This window comes from Salmo trutta, chromosome 15, assembly GCF_901001165.1.
Source record: "Salmo trutta chromosome 15, fSalTru1.1, whole genome shotgun sequence".
Classification (NCBI taxonomy): domain Eukaryota; kingdom Metazoa; phylum Chordata; class Actinopteri; order Salmoniformes; family Salmonidae; genus Salmo; species Salmo trutta.
Window position 1 is genome coordinate 33,692,889 of NC_042971.1, and position 21,744 is coordinate 33,714,632.

At 43.5% G+C, this 21,744-nt stretch overlaps 1 protein-coding gene across 4 annotated transcripts in view; it reads right to left on the reverse strand.

The window, feature by feature from the left end:
• Positions 1-21,744, reverse strand: part of LOC115148857 (cytospin-B) — a 170,042-nt gene that overhangs the window by 123,452 nt on the left and 24,846 nt on the right. Inside the window, exon 1 of one of the 4 annotated variants that reach the window (XM_029691143.1) lies at positions 8,481-8,674. The exons of the other annotated variants lie outside the window; for them this stretch is intronic. The gene's annotated coding sequence lies outside the window, so the exon portion shown is untranslated. Of the gene's footprint in view, positions 1-8,480; positions 8,675-21,744 lie in introns of those variants that run through there. 4 annotated transcript variants of the gene reach the window in all.

Sequence of the window (21,744 nt, forward strand, 5' to 3'; positions counted from 1 at the left end):
GAAAGGGCAAAACGAAGGGAAAGTGAGATGTCACCACATTCGGCAGATCAGTCAGGGAACGATGCAGGGTGGATGTGTTCTTCAAACATTAACTAACATCACAGTTAGTCTACCTCCAGCCCTAACACTGCAAGGCATTTAGCACATTTAACGTGACATGGTACAAGCAGCTTGCCTCTTATTTTTTGACCAGGCTTTCACACAACCTCCTGGGGTGTATATTGAAAGGCAGCATGAGCAGGAATAAAACCAAGCTGGCTTCCCAGAAAAAACATCTACCCAGATCTGGGTTCAAGTGGTATTTTAAATCTTTAAAATAGTTTGAGATGCCAGCCAGTTGGGCAGAGTTTTGCCCTTTTGGAAATGTTCCATTAGTTCCATTGCGCCGGGCAAATTCAATAAAGTATTTTATAGATTTCAAATACTATTTGAATCCATTGAACCCAGGTCTGCTGATCTATAGAAGGTGGTTGTCTCCTTAGGAAAGATACCAAATTCACTTTTTTTTAAATATATATTTGTTTTATATTGAACTGTAAATAGAGAACCTGCAGGTCCTTACAGTCTTATCTGATTGGTTCTTCTATCCATGTGGTTACCTAAAATCCCCAGAAGTCCCCACAAGGCTAGTAAAACAATTATCCCTCATGGGGACATTTCTCACATCCCCATGAGGACAAAGGCTATTTTAAGCTTAGGGGTTAGGTTTAGGGTTAGGGTTACAATTAGGGCTATAGTTACGGTACGGGTAAGGGGTTAGCCTCTCTGGGACATGTGGGCCCGCGGTACACACTAATCAACTGCCAGTGAAATAGCAGGGCGGCAAATTCAAAACAACAAAAATCTCATAATTAAAATTTCTCAAACATACAACTATTATATCCCATTTTAAAGATAATCTTCTCGTTAATCCAACCACATTGTCCGATTTCAAAAAGGCTTTACGGCGAAAGCATAACATTAGATTATGTTAGGACAGCGCCTAAACAAGAAAAACCACACAGCCATTTTCCAAGCAAGGAGAGGCGTCACAAAAACCAGAAATACAGCTAAAATTAATCACTAACCTTTGATGATCTTCATCAGATGACACTCCCAGGACTTAATGTTACACAATACATGTATGTTTTGTTCGATAAAGTTCATATTTATATCCATAAACCTCATTTTACATTGGCGCGTGATGTTCAGAAAATGTATTCCCTCCAAAACGTCCGGTGAATGAGCACATCAATTTACAAAAATACTCATCATAAACGTTGATAAAATTTACAACAGTTATTGAAAGAGTTATAGATACACTTCTCCTTAACCTGTTAGGGCTAGGGGGCAGTATTTACACGGCCGGATAAAAAACGTACCCGATTTAATCTGGTTACTACTCCTGCCCAGTAACTAGAATATGCATATAATTATTGGCTTTGGATAGAAAACATCCTAAAGTTTCTAAAACTGTTTGAATGGTGTCTGTGAGTATAACAGAACTCATATGGCAGGCAAAAACCTGAGAAGATTTCATGCAGGAAGTGGCCTGTCTGACAAGGTGTTGTTGTTCTTGCCTCTGTTTATTGAAGAGTCAGGATCTTAGCTGTAACGTGACACTTCCTACGGCTCCAATAGGCTCTCAGAGCCCGGGAAAAAGCTGAACGATGTCGAGGCAGCCCCAGGCTGAAACACATTATCGCCTTTACCAAGTGGCCGATCAGAGGACAAAGGAATTAGGCGCGTGCCCGAGTCGACCCAGTGATATATTTTCTTTCGGCTGTTTACCTAATTGCAGATTCCCGGTCGGAATATTATCGCTTTTTTACGAGAAAAATGGCATAAAAATTGATTTTAAACAGCGGTTGACATGCTTCGAAGTACGGTAATGAAATATTTCGAAATCTTTTGTCACGAAATGCGCCGTGCGCGTGACCCTTATTTACCATTCGGATAGTGTCCTGAACGCACGAACAAAACGCCGCTGTTGGAACATAACTATGGATTATTTTGGACCAAACCAACATTTGTTATTGAAGTAGAAGTCCTGGGAGTGCATTCTGATGAAGAACAGGAAAGGTAATCAAACTTTTCTAATAGTAAATCGGAGTTTGGTGAAGGCTAAACTTGCTGGGTGTCTAAATAGCTAGCCCTGTGATGCCGGGCTATCTACTTAGAATATTGCAAAATGTGCTTTCACCGAAAAGCTATTTTAAAATCGGACATATCGAGTGCATAGAGGAGCTCTGTATCTATAATTCTTAAAATAATTGTTATGCTTTTTGTGAATGTTTATCGTGAGTAATTTAGTAAATTTTTAGTAAATTCGCCGGAAGTTTGCGGGGGGTATGCTAGTTCTGAACGTCACATGCTAATGTAAAAAGCTGGTTTTTGATATAAATATGAACTTGATTGAACAAAACATGCATGTATTGTATAACATAATGTCCTAGGTGTGTCATCTGATGAAGATCATCAAAGGTTAGTGCTGCATTTAGCTGTCTTCTGGGTTTTTGTGACATATGCTAGCTTGAAAAATGGGTGTCTGATTATTTCTGGCTGGGTACTCTGCTGACATAATCTAATGTTTTGCTTTCGTTGTAAAGCCTTTTTGAAATCGGACAGTGTGGTTAGATTAACGAGAGTCTTGTCTTTAAATAGCTGTAAAATAGTCATATGTTTGAGAAATTGAAGTAATAGCATTTCTAAGGTATTTGAAAATCGCGCCACAGGATTCAACTGGCTGTTACGTAGGTGGGACGATTTGGTGCCACCTGCCCTAGAGAGGTTAATGCAACCGCTGTGTCAGATTTTAAAATAGCTTTATGGCGAAAGCACATTTTTCAATATTCTGAGTACAGACCTCAGCCATCAAAGCAAGCTATACAGTTACCCGCCAAGTTCTGGAGTCAACTAAACTCAGAATTAGTACTATTAATCTTCACTTACCTTTGCTGATCTTTGTCGGAATGCACTCCCAGGACTCCCACTTCTACAAGAAATGTTCGTTTTGTTCGATAAACTCCAAATTTATGTCCAAATACCTCCGTTTTGTTCGCGCGATCAGATCACTAATCCAAAGGCATAACACGCGAGTGCAAAACCAGAGACGAAAAGTCAAATAGTTTCATTACCGTTCGTAGAAACATGTTTACAATCAATCCTCAGGGTCTTTTTAACATAAATCTTCGATAATATTCCAACCGGACAATAGCGTATTCATTACAGAGGAAAAAGAAGGAAGGGCGCGCCTGTGTGCCCACGCAGTAAACAACTCGTTGGTCCCAGGCTTGAGTCAGCTCCTATTCTCTACCCAGTAACAGTAGAAGCATAAAACAAGGTTCTAAAGACTGTTGACATCTAGTGGAAGCCTTAGGAAATGCAAAATGACCCCACAGACACTGTAGTTTGAATAGGGATTAGATAGAAAAACTACAAGCCACTTCCTGGTTGGATTTTTTCTCAGGTTTTGCCTGCCATATGAGTTCTGTTATACTCACAGACATCATTCAAACAGTTTTAGAAACGTCAGAGTGTTTTCTATCCAAATCTACTAATAATATGCATATCCTACCTTCTGGGCCCGAGTAGCAGGCAGTTTAATTTGGGCACGTTATTCATCTGAATTTCTGAATACTGCCCCCTGTCACCAAGAAGTCAACCTAAACCTAACCCACTAAGGTTTTAGGTTAGGTTTAGGGGTTCGAATGGAAATATATTTTAGGTCCCCACGAGGATAGAAGAACAAAACGTGTGTGCTGTGTGTGTGTGTGGCCCATCATATAATGTTGCTAGGGCCCACTGTCTTCACCTCATGCCTGTGTGAATATCATCCATCCACACTTGCCTTTTCACAGACAGGTCTGGTACTGTACCTCAGCTAGATAGGCAAATGCATGTGACAATAGTTAGGCCTATGTAAATCATATCGAAAACATGTTAAGCCAAGATGAGGAAGTGAGAAAAAATTGAGGAAAAGCTAAGAGCAGCTTTAAATTTGAAAATGTAGTGAAATTGAGAAATAACAGAAATTGAGGAAGCAAACACTGAGGTAATGTCTGTTGAATAATCATGAGTCAAAAGCAGTTAAGAGAAAGACTTATTAGCTAAGATTTTGAAATCAGCTTACTACTTCACTGTTTGTAAAACACTGACCCTGTCTCTGCAGTATGCTGAGACATAGCCTGGGCCTATATAGGCAAAGTCTGCATCCTGACAAAGACACAAGGGCCACATTTGTTTTCACCTTCGTAGTAGTGCATGACTCAAGGTTAGGGCTGTGGCAGTCACGAAATTTAGTCAGCCGGTGATTGTCAAGCAAATAACTGTCGGTCTCACAGTAACTGACCGTTAATTAAAATAAACATATTTAGCATCTCCTGGCTTCCACATATAGCCTACAAGCCACTGATGCAGACCTTTAGAACATTTACATTTTTAAAGTCTAATAAATCCATATAATATAGCCTACACCTTTACAATAAATCCATTATTTATTTTATACAGGTTTAATAAAGCATGATATGAAGAAAATTTACTCCATTTCAGAAGAACAGAATAGCAAACTCTGGTCCTGATCTGGCTATGCCAAATGGCTGTGAGTTACACTAGTTCATTTTGCAGACAAGATTTGCTTAGAATTCCGTGGCATTATCTTATAGTATGAAAAATACAAGTGAACAAAGCTGGAAAAAAAATTGAAATATTTTCTCCAAACGATTTGGGGGTGTGCGCACATGCGGCTAATCTGTGTTGAGCGGTTAACAAAGAAATAGGTACTCTTATATGCTTAATTTAGAGTTATTAATGTAACTTTAGTTGTTCTACAAACATTGGGCTATATGTTTTCATTTATAATACATTGTAAGGCTGCATGATGAGACTAATGATGATTTGAAAAAAGTAGCTTGAAAGGCATGAGCTCCGCTTAGTTTTTTGCACAGGCTGTACTCACTCCAATAGTCTTTCATTCACAATTTGACAAGCACTTGATAATGCCTCAACTTTTACAGTGGCATCCCTTTTGTGGCCGTAATGCACACTAAAAAATCCATGTCTTTTGCGGCCAGTGGCCTTTGTGCCCTTGGACCGGAGTGCTGCATTGTGCTCTTCTCCCTGAGAACTGCACGCTCTTAAGCACCTCTCACTCACATGGCTCTCCATCAAGTGATTGGGTCTTTCTCACATGCTACAAGTGAAGACAGACACATCGGGGACACAACTGTGCACGTCCTTATCCAATTCCGATGTGCATATTGAAGCTTATGTATGCCAGTTAGGCTCTAAACCCCTTGTAATACGAATGAATGTGCTTCATTTTAAGAAGTTATTTGGCCACTTTAGTTGTGATACAAACCGTATCAAAACATATAGGCCTACGGGCTAGGCTACATGAGGTGTGCGACTATGATTCGAAATGCCTGACAGCTTGAAAGACGTTTTGGACACTACAGTGAAAATGGTTAACTTTGTTAAAGCAAGGCCCCTGAACTCTCGTGTATTTAATGTATTATGCAATGATGTGGGCAGTGACCATGTAACGCTTTTACAACATACAGAAGTGCGCTGGTTATCAAGACGCAAAGTATTGTCAAGTTTTTTTAAATTGAGAGACGAGCTTAAAGTGTTCTTTACTGACCATAATTTTCACTTGTCTGACCACTTGCATGATGACGAGTTTCTCACACAACTGGCCTATCTGGGTGATGTTTTTTCTCACCTGAATGATCTGAATCTAGGATTACAGGGACTCTCCGCAACTATATTTAATGTGCGGGACAAAATTGAGGCTATGATTAAGAAGTTGGAGCTTTTCTCTGTCTGCATTAACAAGGACAACACACAGGTCTTTCCATCATTGTATGATTTTTTTGTGTGCAAATGAACTGAAGCTTAAAGACAATGTCAAATAGTTTTATATGTAAGATGGTTAAATAAATGGATTATTATACTATTATCTGTGCCCTGGTCCTATAAGAGCTCTTTGTCACTTCCCACGAGCCAGGTTATGATAAAACTCACCCTCATTCTTATGTTTAATAAATGTATCGTATAGTGTGTGTGTGTGTGGCAGGCTTACAATGATGGCAAAAAACAACATTTGAGAGTGTGCTGTCCCTGGTGCTAGAGGGGGTACGCAGCTGGAGGTTGAATGTTTGAAGGGGTACGGCACTATAAAAAGTTTGGGAACCACTGGCATAGCCTATAGAAATGTTGCACAACATGAGCTCATGGGCTCTCATGAAGGGTTTGATTAGATTTTCGATACATTTGCATTGATGTCAGAGTGATTAGAGGAACAATAGAGTGCTGAGTACCAACCAGGCAGTTAGCAAGTTTGCTAGGCTACTAATGACCATCAGCAGCATCAGAGCTTGGAGAAGCCTAATTACCGTGACCGCCGGTGTGACGGTAATACGGTCACTGCAACAGCCCTACTCAAGGTTTAGTTTTTATACTGTCAGGACACAGTTATGTATAGATAACCTTTAATGTTCCTCAGCAGTGAGAGGAGGACAATTACTAGACTGAGAGTGTGTCCTCCATCAAAATGATCTAATTATGACAAACCCAATGTCTTACAAAGAGAGAGAGAGAGCGAGAGAGAAAGACATCAGAATATGAAAGCTGACTTTATTTATTAAATTGAAGTCTTCTTGATGACAGCAGGTTTCCCTAATTTCACTTCAAACATTTTCACAAAAACACGATATTTCTCAGGAAATATGAGTCATGTGGCAAAATCGGTTTGTGGGATGGTTAGGCTAAATAATGGAAATTTGTCAGCAGCATATCCGCAAATTAAAAAGTAGATTATGATTTTCTACTTACCAAAGCCACTGCCCTAACTGTTGGGTTGTTATTTTCACTAATTACATTGACTTTGACAGCAAGGGGATGTAAAGACTTTCTCAAAAAGAGATGATTACACATAGAGAGAGGTGGGGTTTTCTTAGACATAGAGCTAACAACAATCCAAAGGTTGCTGAGTCTAGATAAGGAAAGCTTGTACCAACTAACATTTCTTATCTGTTTGGGATTGAGATGTGAGTGAAACACTTTTGAGACATCCTCTTATCCATTTGAGCCCTAAAGGAGAGACAACAAACAATTAGGAGAACATAGCTACGCTATCCCTTTGACAACAAACATCCCATGAACCACAACAACCAAATAGGCTACTATTGATATCATAGTCATAAGCAAATTACCCTATGAAACCAGTCCACAGAAAGTTGAAATTCAAACGTTTTCCAGTCTATAATCCCACACAGTGGGAGACCTCCCTCCATTGAACTGTGTATCTTGATCTCATAGGGAAGGTACAATAAAGCAGGTGCTGTGGGTGGGCTACCAGTCCAGTCTCTCTACCCAGCCCAGGCTCAGTGTTTATGTTTGGGGGAGCAGATGTGGATATAGGGCACAGGGGCATGCTCCCATCATCAGAAGGTTAATGGAGCTTGGTAGCACTGACAGACATCTCCACTCTCCCTCTTTCTGCATATAAACTCTAGTGATAGCTGCTGTCACTGACAGAAGACCTCCCCCAACCCTGATGAGGCAATTCTCAGTCTACTTCCTGAGAGGAGATGCCCATCACAGACCCACGCATTAAGTGGCGTCTCTGTGCTTATTCCTTCAATATTAAAACTGACACAGTCCTTTAATGAATGGATTACAGATGGTTACACACGATTACTTATGCTCCATATATTGGCTATATAGGAATCCCACCATGGAGATGACAGATGCTACAACAAGCAGTGGTGCACAGAATACTGTAGATCTAGGCCTACCCAAACAAGCACAAAAAAAAACTATTTTACTTGAGTATAATACACCAAATACACCTCGTAATACCCTTAAAATATATCTCTCTCTCATTGCTAGCTGAACATACTGTAATGCTAGCTGAACATACTGTAACTAACATGAATAAGGAGGAGCCTGATTCATTTCCTCAGCATCATCCACCACAGTAAGCAGTGGGTGGGTGGCTCCTGAGTTCTGGCTGGCCCCAGCTTGGCAGTGGGTTGGAGAAAGGATGTTGGGTTGAATATCACACTGCTTCATCACATCCTCTGATGTGTGACCCACTCTGCATGGCTCAGCCCAGGGCAGGCTTCAGCCTCAGTCAGCCTTTAAATAACCAAGACTCTAAAGAGATGAACTGCTGGTGAACTATGACCAACACTAGCATTATATAGCACGTTGTTACTTCAGAGAAAAAACAACTGGTAAATTTAGCCCATAATGTTACTAAAAAAGGTCTGTGGATATCTGTCAAGCTCAGCCATAAAAAAACATCTTTCATTTTCAATTGTCCAACTAACATCCTCAAATGCCTTAAAAGTTTCCTGTTTCAACCTGACTACATTTAACCAACTTCTGAAAGGTCACAGACTGAGACTGAGCTCTAAAAAACATAAACAGAGATATCAAAAGGGGGAGAAAGAGAGGGAGACAGAGGGATAGAGTGTCATAGAGAGTGTACTCACAGAAAGAAAACAGCACTGGTCTTGATGACACCTTCACAGAAACTGCCCTGCACTGTAACTCCTCCTATACACATTGACTGACTCCTACCGGAGTTGAGCTGGACAGACTACTCACACAGCGTCTAGAGCCACTGAGAAAGAGCAGCAGGGCCAAGAGCAGTCCAGCTGCTACTGCCTCCACACACACAGATCAAGACACGGAAGCAGTCTGTCTGCCCCTGTGCTGCTGGCTGTACCTCTCTCTCGCTCTCTCTCTGACACACACACACACACACACACACACACACACACACACACACACACACACACACACACACACACACACACACACACACACACACACACACACACACACACACACACACACACACACACACACACACACACACAGAGAGAGTCTAGCCACGAGGAAGTCTCCCTCCCCACTCAGACTATTTTTCCAAGCTGAGGTACAGGCGGTGGGAGAGGTGGAGACAGTTGTTTTGAGAAGTTATATTTATTTCAATCCTGTTATTTGTCTCTCTTCCCTCAGGACACTGTGGTCATTTGATTTAGGCTACCTTAGGCTTAGCTCATGTGTATGACAGATTGTAGAGGACACAATCACCCCATTGTATGGTAAATAACTTTAGAGACCTGTGTCTGTGTTGCTCGTCCTTAGTAGGAAGATATGTAATTCTTTTATTCATGTCTTTGAATATACTAGTATTTTAGAAATCAAAAGCACCAGATGCCTTTTGGTGGACGACGTGCACATTTCTCACTTCCAAATGTCCTGGCTGTGCTGACAAAGCTCGTCTTTGTCTCAGAAGAAAATAGTTCTAGCTTCAGTAGAGAGAAGAGGGAGGGCTGAGGATTAAGCATTTGTGGTAAGCATTTTACACATTTTTCAACTGTTCAAATTTGGATCGTCAACTTACGACATGACAAGTCCATAGAAAATGTGGGTAGTAATAAGCTGGAGAATATTACTGCTCTCTGGGTTGTGATGGAAAACACTTCAGTCAGTTTGTGGTGAGCGGTAAAATAGGGAACTCTGGCTGGCTGACCACACCCCTGTACTGCACTGTACAAGGCCTATACCACACAAAAGATGTTTCCAAGGCCGCCTAACGACTGAGAAATGTTTCAGAGAGCAGAGCGGTTTACAGGCCCCACATCCTGTTTGACACCCCACACAGAAACATATTCAGATTTAGAGCCTGATTAACCCCAGACCACTCCGCCTGCCTTCAGCCTCAATTTAATTCTTACATAAAACAGAAAAACACACAATTTCAGATTTTCAGCCAGTAGACAACTGACTCACAAGCAATGTTCCCTTCAATGTTGTGAAAATTCTGTGCAACTTCCGGTGCGCGTTTACTGTGAACACTGAGGATGTAACTGCTTTAAGTTATAGTTTTAACTGTGGTCAAGTAGTCTACTGTGGTTATTTGATCGTAATGTAGTCCTACCAGAGTGGCCTACCATCAGAAACTATGGAGAAAAACACATCCCATAACATTTTAACATGGAAATAACTATTCTATCATTCAGCCCACAGTAGCAGCCAATATGTGGCATTCAATGTAGGCCTGCATTCCATGAAACGTTTGAAAAAAAATATGCAGGGGTTTAAATTAACTTGTTTATCCACTTGTCCCACTTTACAAAATCAAATTCATTATTATTCCCATACCATTATTACAGAGAATCAGAACAATTATACTACGCTACGCCTATTGGCTACTTAGCTTATTCAAGACAGTCTAAAAATACAACAGTGCCCCTTTTAGATATTAAAAAAGTTATTTTCCTGACTCGCTTTTCAAAGATGGCTATAAATGCACACATTTTGTGCTCTTGTTGGAAGCAACCACTCCCCCATTGCCGACTACAAATGATTTATAACTGGGCTAATAACTCATTAATTAGCAAAGGATATAAACAAATGTGCACACATGGCTAAATGCAGCTTTCACTTTGATATTTTTTTTAAAAGCGCATCTACTCACGACCACCGCTCATGCTGTTAACACAGTCCAGTTTAAACCGAATGGCATAGATCCATTATGGCAATTTGCATATAGGCCGACTGCAGCTCTGATTGGTTATGCTGCAACGGTCTGTGTAGAGTACGGGCTGAGTCTGCATGTCAATGCAAAAGACTCCCGCTCTGATGTGTTCTGCCTACAAGAAAATCTCTTGCATAGTTTGTTTTGTTTGGGTACGTTGCATTGAAAGTGGCTAATATTGCGTTGACTCGATCACAATTCCCACAGTAAAGGAACTTTGATAATGTTAACTAAGGAGGAAAACTCTAGAAAGTTCAGTGAAGTTCAATCTCGTGCTACTCTGCGTGGGCTGATATTTCTTATACATGGCAGTCACAGGGAGCTGCGAGCCAGCGCACACACGCAGCTTAGTGCTCACATGTCACATGTCACAATGATCATCATCTGTGTACTGGGTAGCCACTACGGATTTAGTGTTAATTTACAGTCATTAGTGAGGCCACGAGTCTCTGACAATAACAATGACCATAGGGAAAGATGCATCACATGCTATATCATTATTATAATAGCCTAAGTGACTGTGACTGTAACCATGACACTGACTTAAAGCTACATTATGCAGAAATCACTCCACCGTTTCCTGGTTGCAAAAATTCTAATAGTTTGCCTAATTTCAGTTTGTGACAAAACAAGCATGTATAGTGTAGAGAATCATTGTACCATCTAAACTGCTGTGAAATATATTTTCCAGAACCAAAAATATTGTATTTTGAGCTGTTTGAAGCTTGTGTATAAAACTGAAAGTAAAAGATTGTTACACCCTGATATGTTTCCCCTGTCTTTGTGGTTGTCTCCACCCCCCTCCAGGTGTCGCCCATCTGCCCCATTAACCCCTGTGTATTTATACCTGTGTTCTCGGTTTGTCTGTTGCCAGTTCGTCTTGTCTTGTCAAGCCTACCGGCATTTGTCCGTACTCCTGTTTTCTCTCTAGTCCCTGTTTTCTAGTTTTCACGGTTTTGACCATTCTGCATGCCCTGTCCCTGAGCCTGCCTGCCGTTCTGTACCTTTCGGACTCTGCTCTAGATTACTGACCTCTGCCTGCCCTTGACCTGTCGTTTGCCTGACCCCTATTTTTGTAATAAACTTTTGTTACTTCAAACTGTCTGCATCTGGGTCTTATCCTGAGGTCTGATAGTACGAACTGGTCATGACTGACCCAGCAGACTCGGACCAGCTCCGCAACAACATCTCCTCCCAAGGAGCCACCATTGGGAGACATGAGGAGTTACTTCGAGGTCTTCTGGACGGATTCCAGACCCTGGCAGAACGCTATGACTGTGCCTTGAATACATTGCTGGAGCAATTCCGAGGATTATCTGTGAGGCATTCAGCCATGACAGTAGCCTGCCAGCCTCCCAGTAACACCACTGTCAGCAGTGCGTCTCTCCAGGCCACCCCCACTTACCTCCTCCGGAACGTTTCACTGGAGGGTCAGGAACCTGTTGGGCGTTTCTCTCCCAGTGTTCCCACATCTTCGAGTTTCAGCTCTCTTTCTTCCCCTCTGACCGCTCGAAGATAGTTTATCTCATAACGTTATCGTGTCCAGGAGGGCTCTCGCCTTGGCTACGGCGGTGTGGGAACAACAATCTGCCGTGTGTTTCAGCCTGGAGGACTTCGTGGCTGAGGTGAAAAAGGTTTTCGACTCTACGTTGTAGAGCAAGGTTGCCCGGAAGTTACTCCAGCTTCGGCAAGACTCCCACAGTGTGGCGGACTATGCGGTTGATTTCTGCACGTTGGCTGCCTAGAGTGCCTGGAACCCAGAATCCCTGTTCGAAACATTCTTTCATGGCTTATCGGAGGAGGTTAAGGACGAGCTTGCAGCCCGGGAGTTGCCTACAGATCTCGATTCGCTCATCGCCTTCATCGTCCGGATCGATGGCGGCTACGGGAACGTAGGAGGGAGAGGAAGTTTGATTCGGTCCCAAACGCTTGCCAAAGAATCCCACCTTGCCTCAGAGGAGCTGCGGAAGTCCCCGGCGTCTACGTCCCGAGAGGATCCAAGCTTACCTGAGTTCCCCCGAGAGTCTCCGAGGTCTGCCGACTCGCCTTTTTCGGGGCCGATCCAATTTGGCAGAGCTAGGCTGTCTCCAGCCGAACGCTTACACAGACTTAACACCCTGAGTTGTCTGTATTGCGAAACTGCTGGTCATTATGTATCTCCCTGTCCCTTAATTCATGCGTGAGTTCCAAATATCTCTAACGGTCGCCCCAGCGTGAGTTTTTTTATGCACGTGATGTTAGAACGTTCTCTCCATTCCAGAATGTGATTGTTACTTAACAGTACATTTAATCCGCGCTGCCCTCAAACCAAAGCACGCAGACTGTTTTTATTTATAGTCTGTTTTCAACTTGTCAATTTTAAATAATTTTCTAAGAAGTTTTTTTATTTTCTAATAACAGTTTGAATTGAGGTATGTTCCGCCTCATTCATTCACATAAAAGTAGTCATTTTTACTTTTGCCGACCAATACATTTTTTAGACATTTCTGACCCGGACAAAATTCCCCAAAACACTTCTCAATTCTTTGTGCAGTTCAAGTCTGCAGACATTTGCTCATCTGCCGTACTGCATACACGTGTCCATATTTTCCGTCTGTTGCCTGCATCGCAATCAAAGTTGTTTTCGTTACCAATAATAACTTCGGAAATGTGTGTGTTTCTATCAAAATAAGTGCCTTATTACGTTATAATAGTTTGTGTGTCGTGTTATGTCGTTTCTACTGTAGCATAATGTTTTTGTGTATATTCCTCATAACCGCAGACACGCGATGTAACGTTACTCATTTCATAACATTTATGGTGTTATACTCAATGCTTAGGTAGCTAGCTACATTCTTCTATTAGCTCTGGAAAACAATGCTAATTGCATCAGGGAAGTATTAGCATCTGTTGTATTTTGAAGCTACCCTGGCCTTATGACTCCCAAGTGGCACTACGTCTCAGTGCTAGAGGCGTCACGACAGACACCATCTTCAAATCCAGACTGCGTTTCTATCAAAGTAAGTGTCTTATTACGTTATAATAGTTTGTGTCGTGTTATACCGTTTCTACTGTAGCTCACTGTGTGTATGGAGCATAATATATTTGTGTATATTCCTTATAACCGTGGACACGCCACATGTTACTCGTGTTACTCACCTTTTATGGTGTTATATTCAATCGTGCTTATGTAGCTAATTACTGTCATGGTTGTCGTAGGGTAAAGTGGACCAAAACGCAGCAGGAATATGTGCACTCATCTTCTTTTTATTGAGGACAAAGAAGGTAAACCAAAACAAACACGTACACAAAAAAACACACAACGACGAATAACAGGCCGGTAAGGCAACAAAGCTATACCCAGCACAATCTCCCACAAAATACTAATATAAACACATACCTATTTATAGGACCCTCAATCAGAGGCAACTAGAAAACACCTGCCTCCAATTGAGAGTCCAACCCCCAATAAACTAAACATAGAAATACAAATGACTAGACTAAACATAGAAATACATAAACATAGAACAGTGGCCAAAACCCCAGAATAATAAATCAAACACCCTCCTATAAACACAACCAGCCCGAACCACATAAAACAAATACCCCATGCCACGTACTGACCAAACTACAATAACAAATAACCCCTTCTACTGGTCAGGACGTGACAGTTACATTCTTCTATTAGCTCTGTAAAACAATGCTAAATGCGTCAGAAGTATTGGCATGTTGTATTTTGAAGCTACCCTGGAAAAATAGAAAAATATCTTGGTCGTTTTCTGAGTGCATTCCACAAAACTGTTTATCATGTCAGCCTTATCCACTGCCCCCATTTTGAGGTTATAGTCAAGCACGCAGTCTGGTTTGATGTTTCTCTGTCTCATTTGTTTCTCTCCTGTCAGGTGGTCCACCTTCCCTGTGGCCGACATGGTTGCTGTATGGACAGTGGAGAGGACATGGACGACTCGTTTGTTATGGCACTTTACTGCCAGCTGTTAACATTTCTTATTTTGTATAACGGGTCATTTAGGATGGCAGTAGCGTTGTTGATGAAATGCAGTCATAGCAGCAGAACTAGAAAGCAGTCTTGGGAAAAGAGGGTGGCAAAGAAGGGAGTTGCAAACATAGGATCTCTGCCTCAGTATTCTCTTAGTGAGTTCTTCTTTACTATCCCCATGAGAAGGACTGTCACCAGGAATGTATACATTTCACCCCCCCCCCCACACACCTTGCTCTCTCTTCTCCTGTAGCTCCAAAACATAGTGATTGGTCTCTACTATGTCTCACACCAACACCAACAACTTGAAGCACTCTGCCTCAGATTGCACTCCAGACTGGGACTCATCAACACAAACAGCAGGGCCAGGAGGGGTGAAATGGCTGGCAGCCTTCCAGCTACCACAGAACTCCTGTACTTCATCCACTATCGGTCTGCCTCCACCACCAGCATCTTGAATGGGAACTGGGACTTTGTCAGTGGACAAGGGGTCCTCTGTCACTGTCAGAATCTGATTCCTGACTTTCAGACTCATTGTCAGAAATTTTTTACATCTCCAGAATTTCTACATTTCTGAATTGTCTGCTTTTGAAAGACATTGCTAATGCTACAGCTTAGCTCATTAGCTACATACATAAATAACAACACTGAATGGCTCAGAGTGGGAGTGAGAGTGTAACGGTCGTCGTAATGGATGGACCAAGGCGCAGCGGGTTGAGTGCTCATATTTAACTTTTAATGTGAACACTTAATAAACAAAACGAACGACAAACAGTCTTGCAGGCAACACACAGCTATGCAACGAACAACCTCCCACAAATCCCATGACAAACACATTCCTATTTATAGGACCTTCAATCAGAGGCAACGATAGACAGCTGCCTCCAATTGAAGGCCCCAACCCCAATTACCTAAACATAGAAATCGAAATGACTAGACAGAACATAGAAATACACTAACATAGAACAATGACAAAAACCCCGGAATACATAAACCAAACACCCCTCTACATACACACACACCCCGAACCACATAAAACAAATACCCCCTGCCACGTCCTGACCAAGCTATAATAACAAATAACCCCTTTACTGGTCAGGACGTGACAGAGAGGTTACCGTGATTGACTGCCTGCACGCGCCATTTGTATCAATAAATCACTATCAGAAAATGTTTTGTGTGGTATTATTGATATATTTACTATTTCAATTACCGGTGATAAATCATGCATTCCGATTTTTGCATAAATAAACCTACTATTTTTGCACAAATAAACCTACTATTAAAATTATAGACTGATCATTTCTTTGTAAGTGGGCAAACGTACAAAATCAGCAGGGGATCAAATACTTTTTCCCCCCACTGTAAATAATGCAAAAACAAAGTGTTGGAGAAGAAAGTAAAAGTGCACTATGTGCCATGTAAAAAAAGCTAAAGTTTAAGTTCCTTGCTCAGAACATGAGAACATATGAAAGCTGGTGGTTCCTTTTAACTTGAGTCTTCAATATTCCCAGGTAAGAAGTTTTAGGTTGTAGTTATTATAGGAATTATAGGACTATTTCTCTCTATACGATTTGTATTTCATATACCTTTGACTATTGGATGTTCTTATAGGCACTTTAGTATTGCCAGTGTAACAGTATAGCTTCCGTCCCTCTCCTCGCTCCTACCTGGGCTCGAACCAGGAACGCATTGACAACAGCCACCCTCGAAGCAGCGTTACCCATGTAGAGAAAGGGAAACAACTACTCCAAGTCTCAGAGCGAGTGACGTTTGAAACGCTATTAGCGCGCACCCGGCTAACCAGCTAGCCATTTCACATCGGTTACACCAGCCTAATCTTGGGAGTTGACAGGCTTGAAGTCATAAACAGCGCAATGCATTGCGAAGGGCTGCTAGCAAACGCACAAAAGTGCTGTTTGAATGAACGCTTACGAGCCTGCTGCTGCCTACCACCGCTCAGTCAGACTGCTCTATCAAATCATAGACTTAATTATAACATAATAACACACAGAAATACGAGCCTTAGGTCATTAATATGGTCGAATCCGGAAACTATCATCTCGAAAACAAAACGTTTTTCCTGTCAGTGCAATATGGAACCGTTCCGTATTTTATCTAACTGGTGGCATCCCTAAGTCTAAATATTCCTGTTACATTGAACAACCTTCAATGTTATGTCATAATTACATACAATTCTGGCAAATTAGTTCGCAACGAGCCAGGCGGCCCAAACTGTTGCATATACCCTGACTGCGTGCAGCGTCTCAACTCCAGGCAAGCTCGATGGGCCCTGTTGTACACCCGGTTCAACTTCACCATCTCCTACTGCCCGGGGTCTAAGAATGTTAAGCCGGACGCACTTTCACGCCGCGATTGCCCCGCTTCTACACCCACGAACCCTGAGACCATTCCTTCTACCTCGTGCCTGGCGGCTACCCTCATCTGGGGAATAAAGAACCAGGTCCGTGAGGTGGGCCCAGCTAACCGGATGTTTGTCCCAGATGCTGCCCGCTGTGCTGTCCTGGAATGGGCTCATTCCTCCAGGCTTGCCTTCCACTCTGGCTCCCGTCGGACCCTGGCCTTTGTGCGACAACGCTTTTGGTGGCCCACTATGGTTCCGGACATCTCCACGTTCGTCGCCACCTGCGCCATCTGTGCTCAGAACAAGACTCCTCGGCAACTCCGGCTGGCCTCCTTCAACCTCTTCCTGTCCCTAACCGTCCCTGGTCACATATATCCCTGGACTTTGTCACTGGTCTCCCTCCGTCTGATGGCAACACCCCTATCCTCACGGTGGTGGACAGGTTTTCCAAAGCCGCCCATTTCATTCCCCTCCCCAAGCTGACTTTTGCCAAGGAGACGGCCCAGCTCATGGTGCAGAATGTCTTCCGGATCCATGGACTTCCGGTGGACATGGTTTCCGACAGTGGTCCTCAGTTCTCGTTCCGGTTCTGGAAGGCATTCAGCACACTCATTGGGTCATCGGCCAGCCTGTCCTCAGGGTTTCATCCCCAATCCAACGGACAGTCGGAGTATGCCAATCTGGACCTAGAGACAACTTTTCGGTGCCTCGTCTCGGCCAACCCCACCACCTGGAGCCAGCAACTCATGTGGGTGGAGTACACCTGGAACACCCTTCCCTGCTCGGCCACTGGGTTCTCGCCCTTCGAGTGCACCATGGGTTATCAGCCCCCGCTCTTCCAGGAGCAAGAGGAAGAGGTCAACATACCCACTGCCCAGATGTTCGTCCACCACTGTTGGCGTACCTGGAAGAGAGCTCGAACCGCTCTTCCCAAGAGGACCTCCAGGTATCGTCAACAGGAGGACCGCCACCGGACCACGGCTCCCCGCTATCGTCTTGGGCAGAGGGTATGGCTGTCCAGTTGGGATTTGCCCCTCCGGGTAGAGTCCTGCAAACTTCCCCCTGTTTTATTGGCCCTTTCCCCATCTCTAAGATTCTTAGCCCCTCTGCTGTTTGTCTTCTGTTGCCCCGTACCCTCCGTATACATACCACTTTCCATGTGTCTAGGATTAAACCTGTCTCACAGCCCTTTGTGTCCTGTTTCCAGCGGAAGTCTGAGAGTGAGAAGAGAACCAGGCCAAACAGATTAATTATATAGCATAAATCCAGCACTGCGTGTGTGTGGTAGGTTTATTCTGAAGAGCCACCTGTCAATGTGGGATATGTGAGAGTGTTGGCTGTAGCCTCTAGAGTGTCCACTCGATATCACACTCAGAGAGAAACACGAGAGGAGATGAGAGGAGATGAGAAGAGAGGAGAGTCAGCCAGAGTGGGCTTCATAGCACTGCCATCTTCACCTCTCTCTTTCCCTGCCTTTCTCTCTGTCTAGCTCTCTCTCTCTGTCTCTCTCTGTTTCTCTCTCCCACTGTTTCCCTCTCTTACTGACACATATTCCCCACACCTCACAAGGAGAACTAACTAGCCAATCATCTTGGAAGAGAGAGGAATATTCTCTCCTCGTAAACTCCTTGAGTGTTCTCTTCTCTCAACGGAAAAACAGCCTGATGGTGACATCATGGAGTGTGAGGAATAGGCTGGCTATGTTGCCTTTTCCCTTTCTTGCCACAGTTAATTGATGCAGAGGCTATTTGTGCATCGGAAAGATTGCCCTACTGTCACACCCTGATCTTTTTCACCTGTCCTTGTACTTGTCTCCACCCCCTCCAGGTGTCACCTATCTTCCCTACTTATCCTCTGGGTATTTATACCTGTGTTTTCTGTCTGTCTGTGATAGTTTGTCTTGTTTGTCAAGCTTACCAGCGGTTTCCTGTCAGCTCCCGTCTTTTCCCAGCATCTCTTTTTCCGTCCTCCTGGTTTTTGACCTTTGCCTGTCCTGACCCTGAGCCTGCCTGCCGTCCTGTACCTTTGCTCCACCTCTGGATTACTGAACTCGGCATGTCCCTGACCCTGCCGTCCTGTATTTTTGCTCCTACTCTGGATTATCGATCCCTGCCTGCCTTGACCTGTCGTTTGCCTGCCCCTGTTGTTACAATAAACATTGTTACTTCACACAGTCTGCACTTGGGTCTTACCTTGATACCTGATACCTACCAACTAGGGCACTTCAGTCAACACACAAAGCAAAAGACCGAAAAACAATGCATGAATGGATCAAAGGTAGAAAAATATAATAATATTTATTCAAAAGAGGGATTCTCTATTGTCGTCATGACTCATTCTTACAAAATGTGTTTTCAAGGCCAAACAATAATAGCCTCCTATTGATGCTGAGAAGCTGTATCTGCACCCAGTTCCCAGCTCTTCGGTCCCACTCTCTACTCCATTCTCCAGTTGTGGCCATGGGCCCAGGAGGCTAGCCCGGTGTCTGGTCCCAGATCTGTTTGAGCTGTCATGCCAATTCCTGTGGTTGTTTGCAAGACAGCATAAACAGATCTGGGACCAGGCTACCAAGTGGCTGCCTGGCTCCCACACAAAAAAACAACAGCTACGGAGGCGCTGTATGGAACCAGTTCAGAGTCTGGAGGCAGGGCAGTGCTCCCGGTCCCACATAAATGTGTCTTTAAAACGTAACCTACATTAGCACCTCCTCATTGGCGATCTCCTCTCATTAACCCCGGTCAACAGCCCTGCACCCCCCACAGCAACTTGCCCAAGCTTCCCCCATTTCTCCTTCACCCAAATCCAGATAGCTGATGTACTGAAAGAACTGAAAATCTGGACCCCTACAAATCAGCCGGGCTAGACAATCTGGAGCCTCTCTTTCTAAAATGATCCGCCGAAATTGCTGCAACCCCTATTAACTAGGCTGCTCAACCTCTCTTTCGTATGGTCTGAGATCCCCAAAGGTTGGAAAGCTGCCGCGGTCATCCCCTCCTGAAAGGGGGAGACACTCTAGACCCAAACTGCTACAGACCTATATCTATCCTACACTGCCTTTCTAAGGTCTTCGAAAGCCACGTTAACAAACAGATCACCGACCATTTCGACTCCCACCGTACCTTCTCCGCTATGCAATCTGGTTTCCGAGCTGGTCATGGGTGCACCTCAGCCACGCTCAAGGTCCTAAACAATATCATAACCGCCATCAATAAGAGAAAATACTGTGCAACTGTATTCATCAACCTGGCCAAGGCTTTCGACTCTGTCAATCACCACATTCTTATCGGCAGACTCAACGGCTTTGGTTTCTCAAATGACTGCCTCACCTGGTTCACCAAATTCTTCTCAGACAGAGTTCAGTGTGCCAAATCGGAGGGCCTGTTGTCCGGACCTCTGGCAGTCTCTATGAGGGTGCCACAGGGTTCAATCCTCGGGCTGACTCTTTTCTCTGTATACATCAATGATGTCGCTCTTGCTGCTGGTGATTCTCTGATCCACCTCTACGCAGACGACACCATTCTGTATACTGCTGGCCCTTCTTTGGACACTGTATTAACCACCCCCCAGACGAGCTTCAATGCCATACAACTCTCCTTCCGTGGCGTCCAACTGCTCTTAAATGCAAGTAAAACTAAATGCATGCTGCTCACACCTGCCCGCCCGTCAGCATCACTACTCTGGACGGTTCTGACTTAGAATATGTGGACAACTACAAATACCTAGGTGTCTGGTTAGACTGTAAACTCTCCTTCCAGACTCACATTAAGCATCTCCAAACCAAAATTAAATCTCGAATCGGCTTCCTATTTCGCAACAAAGCATCCTTCACTCATGCTGCCAAACATACCCTCGTAAAACTGACTATCCTATCGATCCTTGACTTCGGCGATGTCATTTACAAAATAGCCTCCAACACTCTACTCAGCAAATTGGATGCAGTCTATCACCGTGCCATCCGTTTTGTCACCAAAGACCCATATACTACCCACCACTGCGACCTGTATGCTCTTGTTGGCTGGCCCTCACTTCATATTCGCCGCCAAACTCACTGGCTCCAGGTCATCTATAAGTCTTTGCAAGGTAAAGCCCCGCCTTAGCTCAGCTCACTGGTCACCATGGCAGCACCCACCCATAGTACGCGCTCCAGCAGGTATATTTCACTGGTCACCCCCAACACCAATTCCTCCTTCGGCTGCCTTTCCTTCCAGTTCTCTGCTGCCAATGACTGGAACGAACTGCAAAAATCACTGAAGCTGGAGACTCATATCTCCCTCACTAGCTTTAAGCACCAGCTGTCAGAGCAGCTCACAGATCACTGCACCTGTACATAGCTCATCTGTAAAAGCCCATCCAACTACCGCCAACTATATATATACAACGTGTGCAAATGAGGTAGGATAAGGGAGGTAAGCCAATAAATAGGCCATAGTGGCAAAATAATTACAATATAGCAATTAAACACTGGAGTGATAGATGTGCAGAAGACGAGTGTACAAGTTTAAAAAAAAGATATTATTATTATTTTTATTCTATTATATTATTGACTATGTTTGTTTATCCCATGTGTAACTTTGTGTTGTTGTTTGTGTCTCACTGATATGCTTTATCTTGGCCAGGTCTCAGTTGTAAATGAGAACTTGTTCTCAACTAGCCTACCTGGTTAAATAAAGGTGGAATAAAAATAATTAAATCTACAGCTGCTTCCGCTGTAGCTACTAGCTACCACTGACTGACTGACTGACCACTGTCTCTGCTTTCTCGGCTGCTCATGTTACATTATATTACCACAAACAGGTCTCTGCAGCCTAGTCTCAGTATACAGATCAGGGAAAGTGCATGTTTTTAGACAAATAATACATTTGACAA